This window comes from Ambystoma mexicanum, chromosome 11 (assembly GCF_040938575.1).
Source record: "Ambystoma mexicanum isolate Mex_15411 chromosome 11, UKY_AmexF1_1, whole genome shotgun sequence".
NCBI classification, from domain to species: domain Eukaryota; kingdom Metazoa; phylum Chordata; class Amphibia; order Caudata; family Ambystomatidae; genus Ambystoma; species Ambystoma mexicanum.
Genome location: NC_090934.1, coordinates 1,172,464,984 through 1,172,478,479, shown reverse-complemented (window position 1 = coordinate 1,172,478,479; position 13,496 = coordinate 1,172,464,984).

Genomic DNA, 13,496 nt, shown 5'->3' with positions numbered 1-13,496 from the left:
AACGGTTGTTCGACTGAAGTTCGAGGAAGTCGGAGCGTGACAGTTGTTCGCAATGCTGCTGATTTCCAAATGCTGATGTATGTATCATTAAACAGACTTCCCTTTGCCAACTTACTGAGTCCTGATTTTTGAGATGTGCTGGAGTATGTGAATCCTGCACCCTGTCCTCACACGGTGCAGCTATCCAGTATTGCAAGTTCTCGGGGGTTGAGTACTGACCAATGGGCCCGTCAGTAATTTCCTCTCCTCGTGAACACTTGGTAGCGTGAGGATGGTTTCAGCCATCGATTATTGATAATCGAATAACATAGTTATAAGACACCCTTAGACCGACGGCACGAAGTAACTCTGGGCCTTCGGTTACATCACGAGTCCTTTCGCCATTCCGGCTGAGTAGGCCGAGAAGCTCCCCGTGGACAATGATAGAGTAAAGAATCTCAAAAAAAAATCTGCAGTGGGTCTGAAGGAACCCGCCTTTCCAAGCATAACCCTTCTCATTCCCATGGGCAGCGGATCGGACGAAAACGTTAAAAGCGGGAAGAGGAAGGGGCGGTTATCCTGAAGTTCCAGAGAGGAGAAGAGGCGATCGGTGAGTGAAACAAAGAAACTCGTTACCTTGGCAAATGTCTTATAGGCATTAGAGCAAGTAGGGGAAAGGTAACGGAGGGTGGCGGAGAAAAATAAAGTAGCTAGAGGTAGATTAGACAGTATGGGCCTCATTCCGACCCAGGCGGTAAGGGGTTTACGGCAGCGTAAACAGCGCCGACCCTTACCGCCTGATTCCGAGGTCCCTTAGCGCCATGGAGGTTTTAACACCTGCTTTTAGCAGGTGTTAAAATCCATGGCGCTAAGGGATGTTAATTGATGTTAATTACGCCACCGTAATTTACGGTGGCGTAATTAACGCCTTCCCCACTCCCATTATGCCCTATGGGGCAAAAATGGGAATGGGGAAGGGTAAATGGGGATTGGGGACTTACCGCCCCGCCAACCTCGGAATGGGGCGGTAAGTCCGCCAACCACCATGGCGTAAACATAGTTTACGCCATGGTGGTAAAGGTACGACCCAGGCGGTAACTTACCGCCTGGGTCGGAATGAGGCCCTATATATTTAAAGGGTTAATGACTTGAGTATAAAAAGAGAAACATATATAAAGAGGAATACGAGGGGGGCACCTGAGCTAAAATGTAAAAGAATACCAAGGGGGCACCTGAGCTAAAACGTAAGAGAATACCATGGGGGCACCTGAGCTAAGCTAAAACATAAGAGAATACCGGGGGGGATACCCGAGAGAAAAACAAGATTTCGCCTTGTTCCTGTGCTTTAAAGAGTGGTCAGAAGGAACGTGAACCCAGAGCCCACAGAGGGGGGACAATTTAGGCTACGATTACGTTTAAAGAAGAATTAACAGGGTTCGTTCAAATCCCATGGTGGGGTATTAATTAGAAGGCAGGTACATGTATGACCAGCTGGTGTCTGTCTAGTCTGTCAAGTGTCCGTCATATGTGTCTTACTGCATGTTAAATGTACAACAATTGTATTGGTGATTGAAATGCATTTTGGCCTTACGCGATTCTGCAACTAAGAGGGAATCGCCAGTGAATTGATGGTTTCTTTTGAGTTAATTGATAGTATATATTTTGGCGGGAATAAGTGGATTGGAGCTTGTGGTTGTGGTGCTCGCTCATACTAGTGGGAAGATTAAAACATTGTGTAAATATTGTTGGTGTCGAAGTTAAAAAAATGGAAGAGGTTACCCCACTTGCGCACTTGTGCAAGCAACTGCCCAAGCATGCAATAAAATTGAAGAAATATAGCCAGGAGTGGGTTAAGGGTACTGCCAATAAGATGTTTATGCCTTGGCCCAGAATGGGTCATTGTCTAAGGCTGTTTTACAGCACAGGACAACCTTCCTACATGCCACATATACTGGCAAGAAGGTTGAGAAACGCCTTGCTGTTCTCGAGCTTTGGAAGATGTTTGAGCAAATGAAGGAAGAAGAACCACCTGCAGACTGGATATTAAATGTATGTACGGAGGGGCGTGAGACGCCTACCGCGCCACCAGCCCCGCCGGAACCAGTCATTGAGGGAAGCAAAACAGAGGGTCTTTACCCGTTACAAGAACTCAAAGCAGCCACAGGGTACAGTAACCCTGCATATGGGTCACCTACATGTGGTAGTGACGAAACTAAAGAACAGGAGCAGGAAATTGATTTGGCCTTCACAGTCCCAAGGGACAAGGCGAGGCGCGGCGATAGTAGTAAGGATCAGGCACAGGCTAGTGCACCTCTCGATAAAGAGAGAGAGGGCAAGAACCGGAAAGTAAGTGATGAGACAGCATTCGCGAAAGACGAATGGATGGGAGAGGACAGATACTATTAAAGCTAGATGGAAAGGGAAGTGATGATGTGCGGACGAGAGGAAGGCACGATGAAGAGCAAAGAAAGGAGAAAGAAGCAAGAGATGAAAGGACGAGAAAGAAGGATAGACTAAGGCGAGAACAACTATATCGCGAAGAGCAAGGAATACCGCTCAGTCGCACACAGTATGCAGGCTATGAAAAATACAGGCTGAACATGTTAAAGTTGGAGGAAGAAAGGAGAGTGCACGAAAGGAAGGTGAAAAAGCGGGAAGACGAGGAGAGTAGAAGGGCAAAGGAACGTAGCAATGAACGAATGAGAGAAGTAGATAAGGCTAGAGAAGAAGCGAAAAAGCGAAAGGAGATAGATGAGGAATTGGAACGAAAACGCAGACAAAGGGCACGAGATCTTGAGTATTTGGAGCGGGTAGTCATTAAACCCAATCCTACAGTAGAATGGGAAGACATAGAAGAATTCTTTCCTGCAAGCGATGCGGTACCAGGTACAAGCGGGATAAATATTGACGATGACTTCGATACCAGAAGCATCGGGGAAACGATTGATAAAATCTATGATGAAATTGGGCTGGAACTAATTTCACAAGGGGAAAGGGAAGACGAGCGCTTAGAGAGCACTCAGCTATATGACACTGAGGATGTCACTCGAAGTAGTGGGAGTAGGGGACTGTCCCTAGATAGACTTGAAATTGGACAGAACGAAGATGATGCAAGAAGTTGTGTAAACTGGGAATATTCAGAGTCTGACTCCAGTGGGGATACAGAGGACGAGGCACAGGAGGAAGGGAGGCGATGTGAAAAACTGCTCCCTTGAGGACAAGGGGTACGGTGGTCTGACGTCAGTGAATCTGAACCTAGGACATCGAAGCCTACCAAGGCACATGGCAAACGTGAGGGAACACCCCGCGATCAGAGGGGGGAGCCAGCATCCACCTATACAGGCAGATTAAGGGCATTTCTGGGTAGATGGCAAGGTGGTAATACTGCCCCGCCAGTAGTCGGGAGGAGTGGGGGAAAAGAAAAGGACGATTGTGCCTTTCAATTCCCGCTGCTAGAAAAAGGGGGAGTGAGGCCGCAATACATTCCATGGCCACACATGGACCGAGAGAACTTAAAAAATAATCTTCCAATGCTGACATCGGGGGCTGGGAAATGGATACACGAGATAGAAAAGATGATAGGGGGAGTCACCTTAGCTATAGGGGACATCAAGGGCCTCCTGATCGCCATACTTGGTGAAAGGGCTGATGATGTGTGGAAACAGGCTGGGTATCCAAGGGTAACAATAACTAACACTACCCATGACGGAGCACCGTTTAATAATTGTAGAGCAGCAGTTTGGAAAGCGCTGCGAACGCTGAACGCAGACACACCGGACATGGGAGCTATAATGACTTGGAAAATGAAAGAGTCAGATGATCTGTTGATTTATATCCAAAATGTTCAAGACGCGTGGGTGCTCGAAACGCATGAGTCTTGGTCAAAGTCTACCCCTGTCTTCTACCCCATACTGTGTCAAGGGTTGCCTGAACCGGTGCAAAAACAGCTCAAGAAATTGGTAGGGATCGAAGCCAAACGGTGGGCCAAAATTCAATTGACAATTGCACACTATTGCAGATTGTTACAAGAAAAGAACCGAAAAAAGGAAGCAACCCGTAAGGGGGAGGAGGCGAAGCTGGTACAAAAGAAGCTCTCGAAGTATACTCTCGAGGGAGCCATTTTGACCAGCCCAGTCGAGCCCAGCACGCAGCAAGTAAATGACCAAGCAATACGGGATATTATCCGAGGGGTAGAGGATTTAGAGGAAGAGGATGGCAAGGTGGCCAGGGAGGTTTCCATGGTAATCAGGGAGGTTTTCAAAATAACCAAGGCGGATTTCAGAATGAACAGATGAGCGGTCAAGCCATGCCGGATGGGCAGATGGTCCGACCACTGCCAGTATGTGTAGAAGGGGGCGGGAGAGGTGAAAATCAAACTAAAGCCAGGAGCGATCCTACCAAGAGCGCGACAGTATCCCATGTCAAGAGAAGCGGAGGAGGGGATCGCGAAGACAATTTCGGCCATGATGGAACAGGGCATCCTAGTGACGTCAGAATCACCCTGTAACAGTGTGATTTATCCCATCAAGAAATCGAAGGGCGGGTCTTGGCCTTTAATCCAAGATTTAAGGGCATTAAACGATATTGTCGACGCTGAGTTCCCTCTAGTCCCTAACCCATCTACAATTTTGTGTAACATACCCACTGAGGCAAAATATTTCACGGTGATCGATTTGAAAAATGCATGTTTCTCAATTCCGTTGCACCGTGACTCGCAAGACTTGACATCATTTACGTTCAGCCAAATGCGCCTGAAAAGTACAAGGCTGCCACAGGGGTATTGCGAGTCCCCATCCATTTTTAACAGAGTCCTGCAAATGGACCTAAGCAATAATCCGGTAGACAGTGTTGTTTTGTAGTATGTAGATGACATTCTGATCTGCAGTACCAATGAGGAGTAATGCAGGAGTGACTCTGTCCAGCTACTAACGATACTAGCTGAGAAGGGGTACAAAGTTGATAATTGAAAGTTGCAATACTGTCAGCAGGAAGTGCTGTACATAGGGCAACTAATCTCTCATGAAGGGAAAAAGATAACCCCAGAAAGGGCTGAAGCCATCATGAACACGGCCAAGCCGCGCACGATCAAGCAAATGCAAAGCATTTTAGGCCTGTGCAATTATATCCGAGCTTGGGTCTTTGATTACAGCTCGTACACCAAGCCCTTGCTTCAGGCCCTGAAGAAGGCCCAAGTGACAAAGGAAGAAATCGAGTGGACTGAGGCAATGGAAAAGGGCTTTTCAGAACTCAAGGGGGCAATTTGTAAGACCCCAGTTCTCGGGATCCCTAATTATGCAGAAGAATTCTATCTGTTCTCACATACCGATGGCAATTTCATGACGGCAGTACTTGCTCAACGAACATCGCTGGGGTGCAAACCTCTAGCGTATTACAGCGGGAGTCTGGACCCGGTTATGAGGGGCCACTTCCCATGCGAACAAAATCTGCCCGCCGCCGCGTTTGCCATCGAGAAGGCGTCTTCCATTGTGATGGGGTGCTCCATGACATTGTATGTCGAGCACTCACTGTTCGCCATACTGGAAAAGCCAAAAGGCACATTGACATCACAGAGAGCATCCGCCTATGAGGTGATCATCTCTAATCCATCGATCAAAATAGTTTGATGTAAAACGGTGAACCCTGCAACGTTCATAATAGAACCAGTAACCGAGGGTGAACCAGTCCATGACTATGCAAACTATGAAGAATTCCATGATGAAATCCCAAGGGTAAAGGAAAACGCCCTGCCAAGTGTGGAGGTCATCTTCATTGATGGGTCTTCTAGAATCAACCAAGAAGACGGATAAAGGTATACAGGCGTAGCCGTGGTGAAACACCTGGCAGATGGAGAGTTTCAGGTACTCGTCAGTGCGTGATACCCTCTCACTATTCAGCCCAAGCTGCAGAACTGGTGGCACTGATACTCGCCATCGAAAATCATGCAGATCAGGAAGTAATGGTGTACAGTGACTCTGCCTATGTGATTTCCACCGTGCATGCAGGCTTAGCACGATGGAAAAGGAGGGGTTACCTCCGAGCATACGGCACGCCAGTGCAACATGCAGCCTTACTGGATAGCCTGATAAAAGCACTACAGCTCCCAGTGTGCATAGCGGTCATGAAATGAGCTGCTTACACCAAGGGGACAGATTTCGTGTCACGTGGAAACCATGAAGCGGACACGGAAGCCAAGCGCATGGCATCCAAGAATGAAACAATCATGGACGTGGAGGTGGCACGTACCCATGAACGAATGATGGTAGCACGAGCCACACCAGAAGCCTATAGCAATATGGGGCAGACTTAGTTAATGGAGCTCCAAGGGGAGGCACCTCAGGAGGAGAAAAATTTATGGAAGCGTCGAGGGTGTTCTTTAAACCCCTCTGACAGATTGTGGAGGCAAGACAGCACTGGTAAACCAGTAATGCCTGTCACCCTTCTAAAGGTAGTGTTAGAACAGCTCCACTACCCCTTATACATGTCAAAAGAAAATCTTGCTGCAACGCTTGCAGAAGACTGGTTCACGCCGAATTTAGCGGAGCATGTTGCATTTTTTATGGTCAATTGCATAATTTGTCAGCAATTCACCTCTGGGCACACATTAAAAGTAGTGAGAGGAATCATTCCCAGACCTAATGGACCATTCCAGTACCTACATATCGATTATGTCGATATGATTCAGGTGTGTAATGGGTACAGGTATTTAATTGTGGTGGTGTGTTCTTTCTCAAGATGGATAGAAGCAGGTCCCTGTACACAGCCTGATGCAGCATGTGCCGCAAAATTTCTGGTGAGGGAAGTGTTCCCTAGGTGGGGGGTGTGCGAGGTAATGAGATCAGATAATGGGCCCCATTTTGTAAAAACAGTGTTTGAGCAGATTAGCTTGTTGCTTGGTATAAAGCACAAGTTCTCGTCGGCGTATCACCCAGAGGGAAATGGGATATGTGAGCGGCTCAATGGCCTGTTAAAAGAGAGAATAGCCAAGTTGAAGCTCACATTAAAGAAGGGATGGTTGCACTGTCTACCACTGGCAATGTATGCTCTTCGGAACCAACCAGGCTCCGACCATCATCTTACACCGCACAAAATTGTTACTGGTAGAAGGATGAGAACCCCTCTTACCCCCGAGACAGGGCTACATGTGATGCCCAGCCTACTAGGGAGGTTCTGGGAGAAGAGATGAAGGATTACCTTGACTGTCTCACATCCAGCACCACTGTTATTTCAGGCCAGCTGCAGCAACGGCGTAAAGGGAACAGCACAGCACAAACCGCAACAGACGGTGCTGATGCAGGCGCAGCTCACAGCCTTCGTGCACCCCTTGTTTTCTCGGGCGACAGCGTCATTGTACAGAATTTTACAAGGAAAAAATGGGACGAGCCAAGGTTTAATGGCCCTTTCATCGTAGAGGACTGCACCCCGTCCGCTGTCAAGCTCGAGGGCAGAAGAGCCTGGATCTTCCTAAACAACATCAAACCGTTTATAGGAGAGAGCACTCCTACTGCATCCACCTCCGAGGAATCTACAGACAACAGGGAAGGACCTCAGCACATGCAGACAAGATCTATGGCGAGGAAGAAGGGCGCATGAGCAGAAAATAAAAGAAAAGAGCCCGTTTGTGAAAATCATGTCCACACTGAACTTTTCCTTTATGCACAGAAAGAGACAAAACCAAGCAAACGAACACGCTGTGCAGCCAAAAGTGCAGGGTAAAAAGGAGAATCATATATTCCGAAACCACAGTGACACTAATAACTCGAACACGTTGAACCACACGAAGCATTGAACATGAACTCTAAGACTCTGATAAGTAGTAAAACGAGACATTTCTGAGTACCAAAAAATGTTATCCTAAAGCATCCAGCACCAAGACTTTGTGCACAGAACTTATGGTACATCAAGGCAGAAGTCTAAAGTGGGAGGTACTCACCTATTTGCAGCTTGTGCTCCTAACATGTCCGTCCCTCAAAGGGAGAGGAACAAGTGTCGCAGAATACATTCAAGATCCAGAAAATAAGAAGGTAATCAGGCAACTACTGACTGTCATCACAGAGGTCTTCGCCGAGTTGCCCGAGCACAGTGAACAAGAGACTAATGCTCCCACCACAAGTGATCATTGATGAAATAACGTATACATTATTCTTCCGAATCATAGAGGGGTGCCCAGGACTTGTTGGGAGAACCACGGATACACTGACTTTCATCAGAGATCCCCGAAACAATAACTTTTTGAACCAAGTGTGGTATAAACTGAACCATGTGGTAGTAATCCACGCAGCAGGAAAGTGCAAAAACTGCTCACGACAAAAGAAAGACTTCTGATCGGGACCCAGCAAAACAAAGCAAATGTCCCTGTCCCCTGCAGACACACAGCTAGCCCACAATGCCCTGATTAGATAAGTCACAGACTATCCAGAAATGGTGGGAAGGCCTGCTGATGTTGATGTTGTCACTTTCCTCAGAGATCCAGTCAATTTCCTACACATGAAGACTCTTCTCCACGGGATCATACTCCAAGTGGAACTGTCCAACTTCCAGCGAGAATTCCTAAGGAGATTCCTGTGAGACTGTTCACCGAAGGGACAGATCGAGGGAAGTACAAAGAATGTTCATGGCACAAAAAAGGGCCTGTGATCTAGAGGCCAGAAAGTAAGAGTAAATGTTGTTGACACCAGAAGACAGCAGATACGCATTCCAAGTCTTCTTCCACCTCATTGAGAATTTTTCCAGAACTAGTGGGCAGACCTGTCACTGTCGACATGCCCACCTTCCTCAATGACCCAGCAAAGAACGCGTAACTCAACAGGCTCCTGAGAGCTATCCTCTCGCAGCTAAGAAGCAATTATGGACATCCATTGCTGAGGAGAGCCTTGGGGGGGGGAGATCCACGATACAACTCTTCATGGTGAATTGGAGGGGTGCCCTGGGACTGTGTTTATTATAAAAATGCAAAATGAAAATGATATGATAAAGACGGTAGTCTAACCTTTCTCCATAGTCTAGCTAAACGGTACTGTGCCACATATCTCAAGGCTACTGGTTGCACCCATAAGGGGGACATTTCAATAATACTTGTCACTGTAGTATTTGCTGAATCTTTTGAGCAACAAGATCAAAGTAAGAAAGGAAATAAACTATTGATTGTGGACTTGATCAGCATGGGGGCCCAGAACAGTAACCTAGATTTGCCGCCCGCGGAGGGGCGCCCGCGGAGGGGCGCCCCCGCTTCCCTGGAAGGAGATGCTGCAAGCTATCGTTTAAGGCCATTATATGTATGTGCATAGTGATTATTATTGTGTTTTTGTCTCTAACTATCAGAACTGAATTTTTTATCGGTGCACGGAGTGTCCCATTGTCCGTGCATCCACCAGATAACGAATATCTGGGTCCCACATAAGCACCCAGACCATATATCGTCATCCTTGTTCCAAGAAAAGCTAGCGGTAAAGCAAATAAACTGAAACTGAATGTAATAAATAGTGACAGCTACACGGTTGAGGTTATGAATGATGAGAAAAGCTGGAGGGTCAGCTCGGAATGAATGATAACATAGCACTGTCCATGACAAGCACCCACACACTGAGTGCACACGAACAAGGGCAAGTGTCAATGGCTACGGGACCTCAGACCAAATCAACAGCAAAAGAAAAATTGCCTAAGGAACGACTGGCTCCAGAAAATAGTGGAAGTAAACAAGAGGAGCTCGGTGAGAACCCAAGCAGAGGGGGCATGACAGAATCCCTCAAGGGACTGGAAGAAACTGCAAAGGAAATTACTGAGAAAACACATGCGTTGGTTGAATATGTGTTCCCGCACATACTTAGAGCAAAGAAACTACATGAGGAGCTGAGCAAGAAAACCACAGAAATTGTAATAACGAGCACGCCTGCTCCAACGCCAGAAATAAGCATCAGGCCTACAATGCCGCCACGCGTTGGGAAGATGACGAGCCAATGGTGGTGGGAGGAGGTCTACAAAAGAATGCATGAGGGAAGGAAAAGAAATGCAAAACATCCCCCTATTACTGCAGGGCAGGAAATGAACCCTGCCCCACCAAGGATAGTACCCGAAAGCCTACCCGAACGTAAGAGCAGTACAGACGCATTCAGAGACATAGTGATAGCCAATTACAGAAAAATTTTAAGAATCAAGAGAAGCCCATATGAAACAGACAACGAACTAAACGATTACTTGGACAGCAAAGCCCATCTAGGAAACAACATTTGGTACCAACACATGAAGGAAGTTGGAAGGAGGCAATCAGAAGGGGAATGTTTCGTCTGTGCACTCCTGCCATACAGCATGGGCAGGTCCAAAATCTTTGTGGCGATTTAAGTTGATGTCCCCACTGCACACTGCATGTCACACGTAGCAATGTGTAACACCAGAGGGCAGTTTATAGGGAGAGACGCCTCTCTGATATGGGCCAACAAAAAGGATTTCTCTTTTAAGACGGTTTTGTTCAGGATATCAAAAGTAGAAACAGGGCTCACACCAAGAATCGTGTGATTAGATATGAGAATCCTGACGTCAAAGGATCAGGAATAAGATGGGAAATAAACCCGAGACTGAATGTCCAAGGGAAAACAGCTGAAGAAGCTCACATTTGGAAGAACCAAGGCCAAATGCAGATCTGGGGGTCAGTAGTGTCCCCAAACAGATGGGAAGAAGGGGTCGTGATCTGCCGAGCCTGGATGGTCCTTGGAACCTGCCAAGAAGCAATAGAAAATTCACAAAGACTATGCAAACCATTGTGGCCAAGATTGGTAAAGCTGCTAACATGGGTCGAAGACAGAGGAGGACCCCTGCAAATAGTACCACTGGAAATCCCGAAACTGTGTTTCAGAAGTAATGGCATGAGGAAAATGTGGGATAATCAAAACTGCGGACGAATATATGAAGCCCCAGGGATGTTGCAAGGAACCGCAGTCCTGATGGACCATTACTGGGCATGTGGATCCAAGGCATGCATAAGGCTACCTAGGAACTGGGGAGGCATATGCATACTGGTGAACATCCACGTTCCGGTGCTGGTGATTCCAAAAAATGAACTGAATTTGGACAGCTTCCCAAAAGCAGATGCTCACCTGAGGAAAAGGAGGTCTGTGAAGTTAATGTCAAGGATGAAGAGAATAAATACCTTCTCCACCAAATCAGAGGACTCATTTCATGCCATTCCCTATGAACACAGGCTGTTTTGCCTAACCTCATCCATATTCACATCAATACTCTTGCCGCATATCCAGGTTAGTGCAAATACCACCATAAAAGGATTCAACGCGAATAAAGAAGAACTAAGAGCAGTCCGCCTGATGACTCTCCAGAACAGATATGTGCTTGACATGATTACAGCGATGGATGGAGGTGTTTGTGCAAAAATCGGAGAATCGTGTTGCACATTTACACCATCGCATGATGAGGAAAATGCAACCCTTACCGAGGCCATAGGCATGCTGACAAGCCTAAAGAACCAGATGACTGAGGAAACAGATGAAGTGGACGACGACAGCTGGTTTGGGAACTTATTCTCCTGGGTCTCGCAATGGATGGCTGACATATTCAAGTTTCTGGGAGCCCTACAAGCTATGGTGCTGCTAGGATTCTGTGTTATCAAGATAATCATCGCACAAGGCCAGAAAACTGCAACGAAGGCCATCGGGATGAAAATTATGGTCGATATCGAGCCAGGTTGGAAGCCCAGAGACCTGACAGACGAAGAGATAAAGGACTTCGTGAAGGCCAGTGAATTTGCACCAGAGGGAACAAAATTCACTTATCCCAAGAAACGAAGAAGGTATGAAGGAAAATGGATTTATTGCAGTCCAAATGGACAATGCCAGCTGATGACCTGGAACAAAGATGAGCATGTGAAAACAGCAGGAATTTTGAAAGGGGTGATAAAGATATGGACACCAAAATTGCATGCATTCACGCCATCTTGTGTAAACCCGGAAGACGATGAACAAGACATTGAAGAAACAAAGAAACTAAATATAAACGAGGAAGCAGAAGTGGTCGATGAACTGACCAGAGGAGGGAGTGTAGAGGAGGTCCCAGATATGGCCTGCACCCCTGTCTCCCATTGCGAGTTGCCAGTAAGATACTTGCCAAGGTATGTGACGTATGAGGAGCAACTGAACCATCAGAGAGCCGCATTGGGCCTCTGCCCTGTGTACATTAGAAGATCAGAACCTGTTGAAATGCCAAAAAGCAGACAGCCCTGGGCAGCACAGTACCCAATCAGACAACCATACCACCCGCTGATACAAAACGATGAGTATTTACAGACTGTCCATGAGGAGACACAAAGATCCCTAATGGAAGGCAAACGATGATGAGAAGATGGCCTGGACAGACTAACGCATGAGAAAAAGCAACACGCAAACGCGTGTATCCACGAAAACAGGTGCAAGAGACACAAAGGACAACACAATGTTAAAACGTAAGAAACGTCATAGCGAAAGAACCAAGATGAAAGAATCGAACCCATTAAACTTGTGTAAATAGGCTTGAAACACAAGATGCTAAGAAATCGATACTGCTTGCAATGCTTAGTAGAAGATAGAGCGGCAAGTGCCAACTATATAGCTACCTCAAGAAGGCACAATGTACACGTGCGGCTCCATTTTGTAAAAGCAGAAGTACGCCTAGGCGGCCAAGGCCTAACTGCTCGGGTTTCATATCCAAGCCCAAGCCAGCGGAAAGAGCGGATTCGAAACTCAACAAAGGACGGCTCAGGCCTGGGAAATCGAGGTCAACCCAAGAGAGGGAGGCGAGCTTCAGCTAAGGAGAATCGAAACTTCAGAGCATACCAGCCTGCCCTGTGAGGTCAAGATAAGGAGGCACGGGCAGGTGGTGGAACTACATGGAGAATTAAATACACGAAAAGCTGGAAACTGAAACAGATTCACGGTGAACCAACACGTGACCAGCCAGGCGCGAAGATGTACCACCGTCTGATGTCACCCAGATCCAAGGGGTGCCATAACTTTTCCTGATAAAAGTCTACAGTTTCGAGGCCTTCCTTAGCCAACTAATTGACACATTGTCCTAAAACCACTGATTGGTGGAAGAGAGGCAGGGTGAATCTTGGGACACTAGGCACCTGGGTGTCCAGCCTGCTTGCTGCTAATTAAAGTGGAGATTTATGGTTAGGGGTGTAACTTGCCCAATCACAATGGACCATGTAATCTAGGGTCCTATAGACACTGTAACCAATAAAACGTCGTACTCATAGTGACGTCCATCACGTGTGATGTAGAGGGATGGGCGTAGACGCCCACCAGATAAGAGTTAACCAATCCGCATGCTCTATTGTCATATATAGATATAACACCTATACTTAAGTTACCTTTCCCAACCAATTATATTGCGTGATGATTTTTGTAGAATTAGACGTCAACGATGACGACTTTAGCATGTAAAAACGGTTGTTCGACTGAAGTTCGAGGAAGTCGGAGCGAGACAGGTGTTCGCAATGCTGCTGATTTCCAAATGCTGATGTATGTATCATTAAA